A 14592-nucleotide genomic window follows, 5' to 3' on the forward strand; every position below is an offset into this window, starting at 1 on the left:
ACCCCGCAGCGCCGACCCCGGCCCAGCCCGGCCCGGCCCGGCCCGGCCCCGCGCGCCCCCGGCACCCACCTCGCTCACGCACCCGCCGCGCGGGGGGCGGGACGGGGGGGGGAGGGAGTTGGGGTTTGGGGGCGGAGTTCTCGCGAGACCCTCCGCAAACCTCCGCGGGAATTTTCAAATACGCGGGACACGGCCCCGGGCTGTGGCGGCGCCACGGCCGCCTCCGGACTACGAGTCCCGGCGTGCCTCGCGCCAGCCGCTTCCGCTCTCGCTGCTGCCTCAGCATGCGCTCTTTTCCCGCGAGGCACGCCGGGAGCTGTAGTTCCTGACCCAGCAGTACCACGTGCCCTTCGGAGCCCATTCCCGGGACCTGCTCACCTGCCCCACCAAAGTGGAAGTCGCCAAGGGTGGGAGATGGCCGGCCTTGCGTACCTGTGGCTCTCTCATTGCAGGAGCCGCTCACCCCCTTCTCCCCTCTCCCTACAGTCTCTCTGGATCTCACAGAATCACAAACAGTTTGCATTGGAAGAGACCTTAAAGATCACCCACTTCCAATTCCCCTGCCACAGACAGGGACACCTTCATAGAATCATAGAATAGAATCATAGAATCGATTGGGTTGGAAAAGACCTCCAAGATCATCATCGAGTCCAACCCTTGGTCCAACTCCAGTCCATTTACTAGATCATAGCACTCAGCGCCACGTCCAATCTCAGTTTAAAAACCTCCAGGGATGGGGAATCCACCACCTCTCTGGGCAGCCCATTCCAATGCCTGATCACTCTCTCTGGAAAGAATTTTTTTCTGATCTCCAACTTAAATTTCCCCTGGCAGAGCTTAAGCCTGTGCCTCCTTGTCCCATTGCTGACTGCCTGGGAGAAGAGACCAACACCCACCTGGCTAGAACTTCCCTTCCACTAGGCCAGGTTGCTCACAGCCCCATCCAACCTGGTCTTGAACACTTCCAGGGATGGGACATTCACAGCTTCTCTGGGCAACCTGTGCCAGTGCCTCACCATCACCACCACAGCAGAGAACTTTCTCCTAAGATCTAATCTAAACCTACTTTCTTTTAGTTTGAAGCTATTCCCCTTTGTTCTGTCACTACATGCTCTTGCAAAAAGCCCTTCTCCATTCAGGTTCCATTCAGGTACTGGAAGGCCACAAATAGGTCACTCACCCATTTAAAGGGATTTTAAAGGGGTAGGCTATTTAGCTGCAGTTTCTCTTACTTGTATTAAGAAAGTATATGTAAAAACCCAACACAGTTAACATAAAATTAAGGTTAGGGTGTTAATCACTGAAAAGAGAAAAAGTAAGTATTAAGTCAAAAGTGCAAGTCTAATGGTATTCTTTTCAGTGTGCATATTGTAATGTGGTCAAAATGCTCTCTGATGCTTAAAACAAAACATTTTCAGGTATTAATAAACAAATAGGTCTAATGGATGGTATCCCTACCTATGGCAGGAAGTTTGGAACTAGGTGACCTTTAAGGTCCCTTCCAACCAAACTAGTCTATGATTCTGTGAAATCTGCAATGCTTCTAAGAAGTGGCATCATCATCAAAGGAGTGACAAAGACATTCAGTTTCTCCCAGCATATGATATCTCTAAATTACAGCTGTGCCTCTTAAAGTTAAGTCTGCCATTCTTTATGTTATTATGCAAATGTTTATTGTGGGGGCTGCAGTTGCCCTTTTAGCTCTATAATTTGTAGCATGTAAGACCATGGTCACGGACCAGGAATCCACTACGCCAGGCAATGAGATTGCAGTGGACAGCCCAGCTCCTGACCTAAGGGGGAGGTTGTGCACAGAGTCATGAGGTGTCAGTGGGACAGTATTTACCTGCACAGAAGGAAGCCTAACCCTGGTCACCACCTCACGGGTGATGGCACAGCTGACTCTGTTATGCATGAGGGGCTGTGCATGAGACAGACAGATCTGGGTTGAACTACAGAAGGTCTTGAACGTGAGGACAAGCAGCTCTCATCTGATGTGACAGAAAGTAGGGAGCTAAGGAAGAAATGCAAAGATGGCAGAACTGGAGGACCAGCTAGACTCATATCCATAGCCAAGACATTTAGAGTGATTATGTGCAGGATAGCGCTGCATTTATTAAGGTCAGGACAAGTGCTTTGGCAGGAAGCACCATTCAAAGTGGCAATTCAGTGTGGATGAGAGCCTTAGCTCCATGGAGACAGAAAGGCTTTGTGTCAGGAATTATTTATAGAACAATACTTTCAAGGCTCAGGCTTGACCTGAATAAGGGCACAGGGAGAGGTCTGGACCAAAGATGTCCCCCAAGTTGTAGGCATATGTGATCATTGGCTTAAACAGCAGCAGGATGAAGTGGGCTGGTTTAGCTGAGCTTGGGCTTGAATGGACAGCAAAGCTTATCTGAACAAGCATCAGAGAAGTGGGCAAGGATGTGTTTGAAAAAAGGTCTGTGATTCATCTTGCCCATTTTAAAGTATCTATGTTGCAGTCATCAGCATCACAGCCACTCAGATGGACTACCTGTTTAGGAGGGAAAGGAAACAGATTCTTCCTGGGTTCCATTGGCTGGCTTTAGACGCCTCCTGTAGGATTAGCTGTAAAGGGAGCCTAGATGGTAGGTAGAGACACTACACTGTGCCCTTTTATTTTTTGTTAGGTTCATCTCACTTTTAGATGTTGATCTGAGTAGAGCACTGGATCTTTAAGTTGCTCAGCAGGTGAACTTATGTTTGTGCTTGGGATTATACAGAGATAAGGTATAGAAGAGAAACAGGACAAGGGCAGAGCTTTATACCACCTATGCTGGAGTTTGGTGAGTGAGCTAAAGAGGAATCTCCAAAAGCCATGGTGGTTGAGTGAGGGAAGAGAAAGGGAAGAGGAGAGCTTTGAAAGACAGAAGATATAACCTTTCATGGAGAGAAGCTCAAGTTGACCTGTGGCAAGTGCCTGACAGTGAATGGAGATGTAGGGGAGAGCTGGAGCTGCCTCAGAGCAGGTCATTCAAGGTTCTCACAAAAGCAATGCTGACTGAATCTGGGGGCAGAGGCCAGGCAAGGGAGAAGTTGCAGGAGGAGGACTCCAGGCTTTCACTGAGCTTACAAAGCAAGGAAAATTGAGGTGCATGTTTCTATTGGCTTTGTGTGGCTGGGTTTTGGTAGAGTTGGAGCTACAGAGGTGGCTTCTGTAGCCAGAAGCTGCTAGAAGCTTCCCCTGTGTCCAACTGAGCCAATGTCAGGAAGCTCCAAGACAGACCTGATGCCGGCCAATACCAGGCCCATCAGAAGTGGTGGTACTGCCTCTGGAATAACAGTTAAGAAGGTAAAACAACCCTGCATAATTCCAGCCAGAGAAAGGAGTGAGGATACATGAAACAGCCCTGCAGACACCAAGGCCAGTATAAAAAGAGAGGGAGGATGTAGTTCTGGCAATGGAGCAGAGATTCCCCTGCAGCCTGTGGTAAAGACCATGATGAGGCAGGCTATCCCCCTGCAGCCCATGGAGGTCCACGGGGGTGCATATAGACACTGGAAAGAAGTCTGTGACCCCATGGGAAGCTCACACTGCAGCAGGCTCCTGGCAGGACCTGTGGACCTCTGGAAAGAGGAGTCCATGCTAGAGCAGTTTTGCTGACAGGACTTGTGGCCCCATGGTGGGCCCACACTGTTCCTGAAGGACTGCAACCCATGGAAAGGTACCTACTCTGGAGCAGTTCATGAAGAACAGCAGCCCCTGGGAAGGATTCACATTGGAGAAGTTCATGGAGGACTGTCTCCTGTGGAAGGGATCCACACTGGCGCAGGGGAACAGTGTGAAGAGTCCCTCCCTTGAGGAGAAAGGAGCAGCAGAGACCATGTGTGATGAACTGGCCACAATCCCTGTTCCTCTGTGCCATGGGTGGGGAAGGAGGTAGAAAAGATCAGAAGTGAAGTTGAACTCAGGAAGAAGAGAGGGATGGGGAGAGGGTGTTTTAAGATTTAGCTTTTATTTCTCATTATCTTGCTCTGATGTAATTTTAAATAAATTAAATTCCTTTTCCCCAAATTGAGTCTGTTTTGCCCATGACAGGAATTGATGAGTGATCACTCCTTGTCTTCATCTCAACCCATGAGATTTTCATTATGTTTTTTATCCCCTGTCCAGCTGAAGAAGGGAAGTAGTTGGTTTGTAAACAATAGGAGTGTTAATAGATGCATTTATTGAAATGATAAAGAGTGAGAGAAGTGTAGTCAATTAAAGATATGAAATGAGAGTGAGGCAATTAAGAAAATGAGAAAAAATAGTACCAAGAGCAAGCAAAAGAACAGGAGCTAAAAAAACAAAGAAGAGAGCTCTGTGCCTCTGGCACCAGCAAAGACTTGGAGAGAGGTAAGTGGAAGTGGATGTGAGTACAAAGTTGAAACACTGGAAGAAAGCAATGACATCCTGTGCAAACAGAGAAGGAAGCAGGAAGGAAGATGCAGTGAAGAGGAAAAAAGCTGCAGCTGAAATTATACATAAAGTGTATGCAAATTGAACACATTCAGCTAAGCTGGAAAAATCAGGCTGCTTGGTGTACAAGATGTCATCAGGTTCCATGCAGTTAAGGTTGTTGAAAACCTGATGGACAAGCTGTATTAGAAAGCTAATGCTCTTACTTAGCTGAGTTAATTATTGCCAAATCTAATTGCTAAGGCTGGGTAGGGAGCCAGTGGAGTCACAACTCCAGCAGCACAGCAGCTCTGAAATGGGGCGCCCGAGATCCAGGTACCAACTCAGCTGATTCCTGCCTGCTGCTGTAGAGCTGCGAGTGCCGGCACACTGGGTGCTGATGCACCCCATGCGGGGAGCCAGCCCTGGCGATATCCCTCCCCGTAGGAATGGGAAGCCTGGAACACAGTGCTGGGCGCAGGGAAGGTCTCCTGAGTCACTGCCTTCCCCACTAAGGCAGACCCTCTCCTCTGGGAAAGGTGGGAGGTGAACCTGAAAGCAATTTTTGAATTACAGGGAGCTGGAGGTGGGGTTCAGCCTCCCCAGTGGTGTCCTGGGCAGCACAACCTTTCTTCCAAGTCAATAAGTCGATATCTAATTATGGGTGAGACTCAATAGCACGGTCTGCTGCTCTGTGCTGCCCTGGCACTGTGGTGTAGCTGTTGCTCTGGTGTATTCAGTGAGCATCCACTTTTGCCTTTGTGTTTTATTTGAGTATCTGTGATTCTGCTGCAGAAATTTAAAATGGAAACTGTTGCATGTTTAACAGTATTTTTTTCAAATCAATTTGAAGAGCATACAGTAGCATCCTCTACAAGCACTTCTTAGTTGGTACCCATGATCTGACATTTTTGGTAAGCTGTACCAAAAGTAAGCAAATCCTCAGATGAAGAAACCCCTGTGTTAAAATAAATTTCATACTGTCAGCATGTGTCAGAGATATAAAGGTGAAACAAAGAAAATGCTGCAGTGCTGTAATGATTATTTTCAAGCACAGGATTGTTTATAGAGACAGGATGCTCAGTGATGTGGTTATACTTATCCAAATATGTAATTACAAGGGCACAGCTTTAAAACCAAGAATTAAATACTGCCTTTCAGTAATTACATAGGCGGAATCTATTTGAAAAACATATGTAGGTTCTCTCAAAACAAACATTAAAAAGCCTCGGACACAACAGACAGTAGTTTGGGCTTCTTGAGAAGTTTCATTGTGAGTTTTTTCAGCTGAGAATTTTGTGGCTTTTAAAAGTCTAATCTTAATTTAATTTTCTGGATTTAGAATGCCTGGTTATGAGATACTAGCAATTAGTTCTATACATTTTTTTACTCTTAAGTAGTTTCTAAATATTCTAAGCTTTTATTTCTACTATATATTTCATTGGGAATAAATATTTACTATTTTTCCTTTAAAATTGTATTAATTGAATTGTAGGGCATTAATAATATTATACATTAAAAGCATTAATTAGTGCTTTTCAATATCAAACCCAAAGTAATTAGAAACTTAATGAACCAAAACCAATATAACGGGATCTCTTCTATTGTCCACTCGAGCAGCAATAATTTAATATAAAGAAAGGCACTCCAGAATTCCCCAGAGAAAGGGAAAATTAAATGGTGGTTGAAACTGCAATTGCTAAAGAGTCATGCAGCCAAAGAAAAACGAGGGAGAGAAGTATCTGCATTTCAGTTTAAACAGAAAAAGGTGGACTTAAGGAAACCTTGAAAAGTGCATTCTTGAGCAGCACACTGTTTATTTTCTCATCTCCATTTCACCTGTAGAAAATGTTGCAGCTTGATTGCCAGAGCTACTCCCAACTGTGTATTATGCATTACAGCTTATATATTACGAAGTTAAGGGTTTTTTTCTTCTGGGTCTTTTGTTTTGTTATTGTTGTTGGGGGTTTTTTACCATTGTGGTAATCTGAAGCGTAGACATCTTCCTCCTGCAGACTGAAAGCAAGACTTTTCCCTTAAATCAAGTTGGAACAGGAAGGTGGCTTCTGGATCTGATCCTCTATCCTCTCTGCTGTGTGTAGCAACCGGACTGTGGCTAGCAGGTTTGGTGCGAGCTGTGATGCCGAGACCTGTCCTTGCTCTAACATTTCCTTTGCTTATATATGTTCCTAACTGAGCAGCAGAGAGAAGACAAATACTGTAGCTCTGGCTTCAGGGAGGTGGGAACATCTGAGTCATATTAGTAGCTTGACTAATGCCATCCAGGCTTTTAATTTCATAATTTATGGACACCATGTAGTTTTTTAAAATCTACAAAAAACAGTCACTTAGAAGGGAGCAAATAAGGGATTTCAAATATTTTACATTTCCCACATAAACAGGTTTTCTTTCCTCAAGACAATGCATTTCTTCACAATGCAAAAACCTTCATATTAACCCAAAGTTAATATGATTCTGTCAATAGCAAGGCTGAGAAAAAACATAGATGTACCTTCAAGGGAGATGATTGCTTCTAGAAACAAACTTGTCATTATGACAGGATTTGTCTCATCTATCTTCAGCTGTAGGAAACATGAATATTTAGTTTGAGTGTGCCCAATAGACTGTTTTTCTTCAGCTGTGCTGACTGATCTGTAAGTCAGATTTTCTTTGCTTACAGCCCTGCAGTGTCTTGGACCTTACACCATTCCACGTACAGCACCACTGCCAATAAATCACAGGACTCAGCTTGGCTCCTTTTGTAGCTGGAGGGAGGAGTACACATTTTAGGAGAGCTTGTTTGTCCCATTGCAAGAGAGACAGTTGGGTAGGTCAGACTCTCTGGGGTGACCAGTTCTCCTTCTAACATTACAGGGAACCTGGACAAATTGCAAGGAAAGGTTGCTCCACTTTTAGATAGCTACCTGGCTGGGAGGAATTGCTCTGTTCATCAAGAGTTGTGAAGTGGGTGCTCATATACCTTGATTAGTGCACAGCCAATTAAATTCCCTTAAAGCAAGCTTCTCCCAGATGTTGTGCTTGTTAGACTGCTCTAAAACCTTCCAATTATCCTTACTGATCATGAAATGAAAGGCAAAATAACTTCCCAGATGCAGGAGTCTCTATTTATATAATACAGTTCTTTACAGGGAAGACTATGGCCTGCATTTATTTATCCTTCCTTTTAAGTTTATTTTTAGGTTTGTGCAGGTAAAGGTAGGTGGTTGCTTCAATGTGTCTAAAATAACCAAGCATACCAAGAGTAAGCAGAGCTGATGTGGATATGCCTTACACCAGTCAATTCAGAGCAGGAAGTTTCTTTCTTCTCAGTTGCTTTGTTTAGCTGACCACTCAAGAAATTCCCAAGTTCACCAGCAGTGTTTCACTTGTCAAGCCTTTTTGGTTACTGAGATTCCTCATAATGCAGCATGAAAGTTCTACAGTGAGAGTATCCTCCAGTCACCAAAGCAGAACCTTCACATTCTGGTAGTAGCACTTCGCCTGCATTGCACATCTTGAGAAAACTGGGGTTTATACTCAATAGTGTAAACAACCGATGCCCCTTTCATGGGAAAGGAATAGAATTTCCTGCACAGCCCTTGTGCAATGTGGCTGAATTAATTGTACTGTTTGGATGTGATGGTTTTCATGCCTGTGGTTTTGCTGATAAATCCCTATGGTCAGTAGTCAAAAATCAAGCTTTTCCCATGAATTGAAAAGGAGAATTTATTCAGACCTGAGGTTGCATTTCTGGCTTCTCTTACAGCTCTGAAAAATCCCCATCAGCTTAAATATTGAAACAAAGGGATAACAAGTTTGCACATTTGGAGAACACAAAATTAATCCTAAAAAATATGGCCTTAAAATCTAATTTGGAAATAGTTTCCCCATGTTTTCTGGTGCACAGGGATTTTTGAACTCAGTTGCCTCAGTGCATTAGCAGCAGACAGTGCACTGAACTGAGAAGTGTGTTGCTATGCTGAGGTGCTGCAAACTAGCCTGCAGATGCTTTCTGAGGTCTAAAATAAAAACTCTTCGTTTCCATTGGCACTAGAATGCTGACTACAGTTCATTATCACTGTGCAAATACTGCATGCATAAGATGGTTTATGACATGTTCAAATTTGGAGTCCCACAATTCAACATAAGCTGAGCTGGGAAGGGATCAATTTGAGATTGTTAGTATTAGGCATTTTCTTTGGTTATAGTCTCTATGTGTGACCTTAGGGCGAAGTACCAAAACGGGCTATCTAGGAAACTTGGAGACAATCAAGTTCAAACTTATGTAGCAAAACCCCAGGTGTCGGAAAAGGCAAGCTGGAAAAAAATCAGACTGGCCTCTTTTCATGAGGAATGTGGTCATATACGTTGAAATGACTGTCAAGGACAGATTTTTCCGAAGCACACAGTACCTGGCCATTCCCTTATAAGCAGAGAAAGCAAAAGTTGCTCATGGCTTTATGCAGGGTGGCTCAAGATGTTTCCTCAAACCATCTGCAACAGACTGGCTCTTGAAAATATTTGAGACAGTCACTTCCCTGTGCTGGTTAGTTTTAAAGTCAATTTGCCCAGCTGTGTGAGAAACACTGCTGAGTGTGAGTGACTAATAAATTTGCCATCACAGCAGCTTCAATGTGTAATTTGTTGTTGTGTGGTCTGTCTGGATAGCTCATCCCTGCAACCTTTTATTCTGCCAGATGCTGATCACCTCCTGAGAGGTACTAAGACATCTCATTTTTCAATGTGTGCTTGGCACCTTGCAGAAAGTGATCAGAGCCTTGTTGGGTTTGACCTACCAGTACTGAAAAATTATGGTGGTTCATCCTGTGTGTACACGGACAGCTAACACAAAGCTAGTGCCCTTGAAAGAGCCACTATGACCTCTGCTATGCACAATTTAGAGGAGGCATCACTCAGTCTGCTGAATCTGCTCATTAACTGCTGAAACAAAGAATCATTGTGAATAAATAGATCCTTTTGCTTCTCCTACTCCACCATTTCAAAGCTAGAAAATATTTTTCTGAAAGTGGCATAGCAGAAATTAATTGAGTGGCACCAGCTTGGAGTTCTCCCTGGCAGGCTCAGGCATGGGGCTCCGAGGGAGCCTGGCGACAGTAACCCACGTGGTTTGCCCTCCTGTCTGACTGCCCCTGGCTGCATGCCTGGGTTGGTTTGTGTTGGGATCATATCTCTGGCCCAGCTGGGGCAGCCCCCAGCACTGGCACTACCTGGCCTGCATCAGACTTTGCTTCTTTGCCTGGGGCTCCAAGGTGCTTTCTAAGGACCTGTCTTTTTCCTGCCAGAGAGACCCAGCTTGTATGTAGCACCAACTCCATTGCAGCACATCACCTGAGGCAAGGATCAGCTGGACTATCCCTCATGTCCACTACAAACTACACCAGAAACCTATACCACGTTAATTAAACAAGACAGTACAGCTTTCAGAAAATAAAGGGATAGTGATGTCCTAAAACAAGCATTTAAGATGAATATGTTTGCCAACTCATGTTGCTTGCTGATTGTAAGAAAGTATTTCTTTTAAGTGGGGGGAGGTATATTTGTTATTTTCTCCCTTCCTCTAGCAGATATTTCTGCTGCAGGTTGTATGGCTTTCAACATCAGCTAATGGGAAAAACATGGGGTTCCCTGAAAAATTGCTGACAAAGAAGCAATGTATCTTCTTGATGCTGAACCTCAAAGAGTGATTGAATCTAGGAATTCTTTCAATAGCTCAATAAGGACGCAGGACATAATGCTGCCTTCCTGCCACCAGTGCCTCCCCCAGAGCCAGCTCCTCCTCCTGGGTGCCACCACTGCATGCTGCAGCCCCATGGCTGGCACACCAGTTCCAGGTACCTACATTGTGTCTAGCTTGTTCCCATGAAGGATTATTTTCATCTAGAATTCCACAGGATTTCAAAAAGGACTGAACATTTAAAAGCTACCAGGGGTCTCCAGAGGAAAAAAGCCAATGCATGTGTCCAGTCAGAGATATCACCAATTGTGTGATCCAAAACTAGTTGTGAGCAAGCTGTGTGATTTCCCTTACTGTCATTTGTATTGCAGCACCTCAGTGAGAGGATTGTGGTTAGGGAACTCACAGCACGTTTTTCTTGGGTTTGCTGTGTGGCTTGTCCTGCAGTCCTAGAGGAGATTTCAGATTTCTTTGCAGTCTCACTGTGGCCCCTGGCTCTGCTGCTGCTGGCAAACAGACTCCTGAGCCTTTTTTTTTCCTCCAGATGTACCTAACAAAAAAATCTACGTTCAACAAGTTTGATCTAGGTGCAGTGACTGAGGTCAGAGTCCCATTTCATTAGGCTTCTGTATATAACTACAGAATAGGATTCATTCTGTCATGCCAAGTGTTTGCACCTTGACATACTGGAACGGAAACAGCTACAGTAAGAAATGCTTTGCCAAAATTCATGCAACAGATCAAATGTTGAGTCAGAAATGTTAGCCGGCTATCCCAGTTCCTGCCATCTGAGTAGACCTGCTTCAAACTGGATAGCAGGTGGATTTGTGTGCTTATGCACACCAGTGGCTTCTGCCTCTTAAGAAATATGCTCGAAAACTTACACTGTAAAGTTAAATAAATTTTGGAGGAATTGCTGGCCCTGGCTGAGCAGCACCTCAGCCAAGGAACAGCTCCAGCAGCAGCTGCTCCTACTGGATGATGAACATCACTTTCCTTGAATTTTGAAAAGCTAACAGCATACAAAGACCTACTGGTACAAAAGGCCAAATAGCCCCATTGACTTCTAGTCCACATTCACCTTTGATTGCATCAGATAATTTTACCCAAAAATAATGCTTGTGACTTTGCCCTGGCTTTGGAGACTAAAAATACACAGATTTTTCAAGTTGTAATAAGAGAATTCAGTATTCTAATCTCTCTCTGTGTGAGAAGAAATCACTGGATTTTACGCAGTCATTTCCACATCCAGATCGTGACTTTTGGTCGAATGACAAATTATGCTGCTGCAGTATTCATGCTAGCTGAGCGCCTCCCACTTCAGCTGGAATTAAACTGTGGGAGTGGGGATCCTCCTCCCCAGCCCACTGCCCTTCTGAATGAATACAGTTTGTCCCAAAGTATCACAAATTATTTTAGTTCCTGGCATATGTGTTAGATTTTAACTGCTCTGCAAATTTTACTTTATTATTCAAAAGCAGCTCCCTGTGAAGGAGGACTGTTTCTAGAATTTTCTTTTGACCATGTTGCTTATTAGATCTGCCAGAAAAAAAATACTGCTGTAACTGAAGAAACAGAACCCTGGAGACTGATACACTGGACCCTTGAGCATGCACCTAGAATTATGTACATAAGAGTTCTGTTGAGCTTAACCATCTGGATTCTAAGAAGGGGATTCAAAGTCCTTTGATATCAGCCAATCCATTTTAAGACTATTTTGTAGTGAGCTGATCTAAGTTATTTCACCTCAGCCTGAAGCTTTTTTATATGGTTCCAGAATATAGTGCAATGTACTAGTAAGAAAGACAGAAGGACAAAGGTGAGGTACTTAGAATGAAAAGTAGAGAAAGAGGGAACTGAACCATGGAGGTTACATAGTGTTAAAACCCCACAGCCAACTGAGAGCAATCAGGGGTGATGCCGATGACTGGAAGTGAGCAGCTTGGCTACAAGAAAAAAAAAAGAATAAAATTCAGAACTCAGGGATTGCATGTACTGAGAAGGTGATTTTTATTTTCCATGATACATAGTAATAAGGATTGGGTTTGCCCTGCAAATGTTCAGCTGCCCTGCAGAGCTAGTGCTGTGTGGGTTGCTGGTTGCTGTAGTACCTGGACTGCCTTGACAGAGCTTGCTCTGGGAAAACTGTTCTTGTGGCCATGATACTGAACAATTATAAGAAAAAGCTGTGTGCATGATGAAAAAGATGTGTTTCCATCTGCTTCACCTACTCAGGTAAGGAGATGTGGTATTACTGAACCAAATGTAACTTGCCAGTGTGTGCTTGCAACAGAGAGCAGAGGGGGAGAGCAGCCACACACAGGGGAGCTCTGCTGGGCCATTTCATTGTCACAAGGCAGGCACTTTCTCATAGCTCAGTGTGGAACAAATAAAGTTTCTATCTAGAAAGAGACTTGCTGTCAAGAGGGAGAAGGAGTGCCATAGCTGATATAGCAGCAGAAAAGAACTTCTGTAAATCTGAGGCAGTGCCCCACCAGGTGACAAAGGTTGATAATTTCTGCTTCTCCTGCCCTTCTTCCAAAGTTAGTGAAAGGGATGGGTCTGGCTTCAGGCTATTATGTCTTCATGTGGCCAGATTTTCTTTCTTCTTATTTGACTGACAACCATAGAAAACAAATTTGATTCATTGCACAGCTTCTACCATTTTGGGGGCTTAATTCTGTATGGAGTAAGCAGCAACACAGTGGACATTACACCTGCCAGAGGCAACAACTGTTATCTTTGTGCTTGAAGAGGAAGAAAGAAAATATTTTTGTGATGACTACTAGCAACTTCTTCATGCTTTTTGGATAAGAGTGAGACAACAGCTGGCACAGACATGTGTTTCTCTCCCTCCCCATTTTGCATTATTAGCAACTGTTAGTGCAAGCCACAGTAACAGTCATTTGCGAGCAATAAGTAATTCTATCTGAAAATAGTTAATTCCCTACATGAAATGAAAAGATACAAATTACTCATGATAATTTTATTGAAGTAAATGGTGTTTTAGGCTGTTTGGGCTGAAACTTGCACAGCATCTGACATTTATGGCTATAGGAATAAAATCATCATGGTATTTTCATCAAATCTTTTGAATGAGAGGTTAGAAAATTGTAATGCTCTGTCTGAGAAACTAGTGACATGACAAAACTCTATATTAAGCAATTGCAGTGTTTCAGTTGGTAGGAAGTGAGACTGTCAACATCTTCTCAGACTGAGGGACAAAAATATCACCAAACTACCTTTTGTTATGATTGAGAAATCCTTCCAGTGAAGGATTAAATACTGTATAAAATGCAATAACCAAAAGGGTTTTGAATCCAGCACCAAGAGCAGGTGACACGCAGTGCTTGGCCCAACTCAGGCAATGTGCTATGGATGAGCTGCTCCTCTAGCCACCTGCCTTCCTCACTCCTTGCTCCTCAGAGAGGAGCAGCCCCAAAACACCTTTGCTTCTACCATTCCACATGAGGTAATATATCATTGCTTCTGTTAACTTTCTTAAGTAATGGTGGAATAAATCTATGTCCTGTCTTGGGTGCATACTTTTTTTTTTCCCCAGGAGGAAACTGCTTTACTCTTTGAGCTCTTCTGTATATGTTTCTTAGCCAGTCCTGCCATTTCCCATGACAGCAGCTGGGCAGCATGTTTTCATAGTGAAGGACTGTCTGATATAGCAGAAAGGGGAGAGCATATCATCCACCTCAAGAGTGTGAGCATGCACCTGCCTCTCACAGCAGCTCCCCTACAACAGCTCTGCCTGGGGGATGCTAAAAAGCTGCTTCTTGCAAGGATCAGCTGATGAAGCTGAGCAGTTCTCCAGGCTGCATGAAGCATCCATAGGAAGTCCTTCCAAGTTGCACAGAGATCCCTTGTGCAGGTGTCATGAGTGGTCATTGGGGTGCATTATTCAACCACAGGACTATCATCAGTCCCCAGTGTGATACAGGCATAAATCAAAGGTAAATACAGGTGTCAGATGTGTCAGGCCAGGCATTTGCAGTAGGTTTTGGTGCTATTGCATAAAGGCAGAGGTTGAGGCCTCACCTGCAATCCCGTGACTAAGCCTGGTCACTGGTGTTCAGAGATTGTCAAATGGAAGCAGGTGAACATTTGGGGCATCTTTTGGCAGAGAGTGTGCAAAAAGGAGCCAAGAAGAAGTCACTTCATATTTTGTCAGGGTTGCTAGTTAGGAGAGTGTGTCGGGAGCCTATCCAGCCCCACCACTGCCCTGTGATGTTAGGCTGCAGATGGACTTTGAGCGCGCTCCACCTCTGAGTCATCATCCTGCCTCCACATGGCCATGAGTCATCCATTCTTGGCTGTTCCTCCTCTCAGAGTTTAAGCACAGAAAACTCCAAACAAAAGTGTGTTGGGTGGAGGAAGAATGGCGTGACTATCAAAAACCATCACACACTCACTGACTGCCTGGGGGATGCCCAGGCAGACCCACTGCAGCAGTTAAGATCTTTGTTGCTCTCTAGCTCTGTAA

At 44.2% G+C, this 14592-nt stretch overlaps 1 protein-coding gene across 2 annotated transcripts in view; it reads right to left on the minus strand.

Annotated features, from left to right (window-relative positions):
* Positions 1–158, minus strand: part of LOC139681626 (protein ELYS-like) — a 44969-nt gene extending 44811 nt beyond the window's left edge. Inside the window, exon 1 of one of the 2 annotated variants that reach the window (XM_071575146.1) lies at positions 70–158. The gene's annotated coding sequence lies outside the window, so the exon portion shown is untranslated. Of the gene's footprint in view, positions 1–2; positions 24–69 lie in introns of those variants that run through there. The other variant, XM_071575154.1, reaches the window with a different exon arrangement.
* Between the last annotated feature and the right edge of the window lie 14434 nt (positions 159–14592).

The sequence above is a fragment of the Pithys albifrons genome, chromosome 2 (assembly GCF_047495875.1).
Source record: "Pithys albifrons albifrons isolate INPA30051 chromosome 2, PitAlb_v1, whole genome shotgun sequence".
Taxonomy (NCBI): Eukaryota; Metazoa; Chordata; class Aves; order Passeriformes; family Thamnophilidae; genus Pithys; species Pithys albifrons.